The 2,459-nt window shown below is 41.9% G+C and overlaps 1 pseudogene; it reads left to right on the top strand.

The window, feature by feature from the left end:
• Window positions 1–253: 253 nt before the first annotated feature.
• Window positions 254–1,485, top strand: LOC116866031 (annotated as a pseudogene).
• Window positions 1,486–2,459: the final 974 nt, after the last annotated feature.

The following is a 2,459-nucleotide window of genomic DNA, read 5'->3' as shown; positions in this document are numbered from 1 at the left end:
GTGTGCATACTTGCCTGAAGGGCACTGTGCTTGGAAAGCAGGACAAAAATGCCATCATCAGAAAAGCTAAGTTTGCTGTATAGTAAGGATCCCTGATTGAAGAACCGTCCCTGATTACAGAATCTGGGTTGTGTCTCCCACTTCATCCTTCCAGACCATCCCAGGAGATCTAGGAGGTTCCATTTGGGAAAACACTAGGAGTTCTTGGAAGGTAAAGAAGGAAGATTATTGATTGGAATGAAAACAGGGTTGAATGAGTTCCAGAAAGTGGGGTTGTCAAACTCATGGACAACAATCTGCAGAAGACAACTTCAAACAACCAACTAGAAGCAATATACAGAGAAGTTAAGATAAGAGGGGCTTCCTCAGAAAAGAAGACTGCTGGTCCACAGCAGAAGAATCTGGAACTGGCTCTCCCAGGCAGTTGGGGGGGGGGAGGGGTCATTCTGCAGAGAACCCCCGCTCCCGGGATCTGTGAGGAAGACAAGAAAGAACAAGCAGAAGACTCCTGGAAATGGAGATGGTGGTAGTGCCAGCAAAGCACCCCAGCCACCTCAGTAGAAAAGGGCCCCGGACAGACCCCATTGTTGAAAATGAGGAGCCGCTTAAGAATAGAATGGAAGTGGGGCACCTGGGAGTCTCAGTCATTAAGCATCTGCCTTTGGGTCAGATCACGATCTCCAGGTCCTGGGATCGAGCCCTGTGTCAGGCTCCCCACTCAGTGGAGGGTCTGTTTCTCCCTCTCCCTCTCTCTCTCAAAAAAGAAAGAAAGAAGAAAAGAAGGAAAGGAAGGAAGGAAGGAAGGAAGGAAGGAAGGAAGGAAGGAAGGAAGGAAAGAAAGAAAGAAAGAAAGAAAGAAAGAAAGAAAGAAAGAAAGAAAGAAAGAAAGAAAGGAAGGAAGAAAGAAAGGATAGAATAGAATGGAAGTTAAAGTGAAGATTCCTGAAGAATTAAAACCATGGTTTGTTCAGGACTGGGACTTAGTTACCAGACTAGAAGCAGCTGTTTCAACTCCCTGCTAAGGAAAATGCAGATGCCATTCTGGAAGAGTATGCAAATTACAAGAAGTTGCAGGGAAATGTTGGTAATAAGGAGTATATAGTTAATGAAGTTGTGGCAGGAATAAAAGAATATTTCAACATGATGTTGGGCACTCAGCTGCTCTACAAATTTGGGAGACCCCACTATGCAGAAATCCTCTTGGCTCGCCCTGATACGCCAATGTCTCAGGTTGAGGGAGCCCCACACCTACAGAGATTATTTGTAAAAATCGGAGCAATGTTGGCATATACGCCCCTTGATGAGAAGAGCCTTGCATTATTGTTGGGCTATTCGCATGATTTCCTAAAATACCTGGCAAAGAATGCTGCATCTCTGTTTACTGCCAGTCATTACAAAGTGGCTTTGGCCACCACAAAGTGCCTTGAGGGTCTACTGACCACTCACTGTTACGTCTGTATCTGTAAACACTCTTTTTATTATTAGTCTTTTCCTTGTAAAATTGATGTTCTTTAAAATTGTTAAATGTAGAACAGGGCTTGTGTTTCAGTTTGTTTTCTGTTTTGTCTTAAATAGAAAATGAGCTCCTTTTCTCATTTCAAAGTTGCTACCAATGTACGCAGTCATTAGATGAAGCAGCAGCATTCAGTAGAACATTTTAGTGCCTAGTGGACAATGTTGCTTGAATGCTGGTGATTCTATCCCTTTGATGCTACATAATTTTCTAGTATGTGTTAACACTACGTGACAAAATGTCCTGATTCCTAGTGCCAAAGTTTCAACTTAATGCATGTACCTGAAAAACCCATGCATTTGTGCTCTTTTTTTAAAAAAATGGGGTTTGAAGTGAAGCAGCCCATCCTCTACAAGTCCATCTGTGTTGTTTCTTAGGCATTCTATCTTTGCTCAAATTGTTGAAGGATGGTGCTTTGTGTCATGGTTTTTGTATTTGAGTCTAACACACATTCTAACAGGACAGAGGTAACGCGTTATTGGGTAGTGGCGGTTTTCTGGAGAAGTTGATATTTTAGGAATTGTATTTCAGATCTTAAATAAAAGTTGTTTGTAAATTTCAAAGCAAAAAAAAAAAGCAGGATGTAGAGTAGGACAAAGTACAAGATAGAAAAAAATGAGTCAAGGGAGAGTATTAAAGATGCATTCTATAAACCATGAACAGAGACTGGAGAGGCTGTTCTGTGCGAGATCATGACCTGAGCTGAAGTCAAGAGTCAGAGGTTTAACCAACTGTGCCACTCAGGGGCCCTGTGACTAATCTTTCAAATCCCTTCCAGATCTATAATTTTATAATCATTGCTTCCCTTTTTCTTCCTCCAGGCTTCTCCTTAGAATCATCTTGGACCATTTGGCTCCTGGTTTCCATCTTCAGAGAGCATTCTTAAACTCTGTGGAAACTTAGAAGGTTATTCTTGTAAGTCTTGTCTTTTATTGGCCTGATTTCT

This window comes from Lontra canadensis, unplaced genomic scaffold (genome assembly GCF_010015895.1).
Source record: "Lontra canadensis isolate GAN:19392208 unplaced genomic scaffold, GSC_riverotter_1.0 scaffold9, whole genome shotgun sequence".
Taxonomy (NCBI): domain Eukaryota; kingdom Metazoa; phylum Chordata; class Mammalia; order Carnivora; family Mustelidae; genus Lontra; species Lontra canadensis.
The sequence above is the reverse complement of the archived record's forward strand: the minus strand, read 5'-3'. Positions and strand labels throughout refer to the sequence as shown.